Source organism: Triticum aestivum, chromosome 2B (assembly GCF_018294505.1).
Source record: "Triticum aestivum cultivar Chinese Spring chromosome 2B, IWGSC CS RefSeq v2.1, whole genome shotgun sequence".
NCBI classification, from domain to species: Eukaryota; Viridiplantae; Streptophyta; class Magnoliopsida; order Poales; family Poaceae; genus Triticum; species Triticum aestivum.
Window position 1 is genome coordinate 372,892,867 of NC_057798.1, and position 282 is coordinate 372,893,148.

Sequence of the window (282 nt, forward strand, 5' to 3'; positions counted from 1 at the left end):
GTGGCGATCCGGCGACGGCGGGGTCGAGGCAGAGGAGCTCCGGTGAGGTTGCCCCAATGAACGGCGACGGCGGGGAGGTCCTCCAAGCGGTGGCGATGCGGCGCCGGCGTCGAGCACGTCGGGCGGCGGGGAGGAGATGAGGAGGCAGGCGTCGATGGCAGGCGGCGGCGCGACGAGTTCCGGCGGGATCTGACGAAGAGGAGGTCGAGGACGGAACGGCGACGAGGCAGTCGAGGACGGCGTGGCAGCTCCGGGAGGGGGGAACGGGATCGGGGCGGTGGC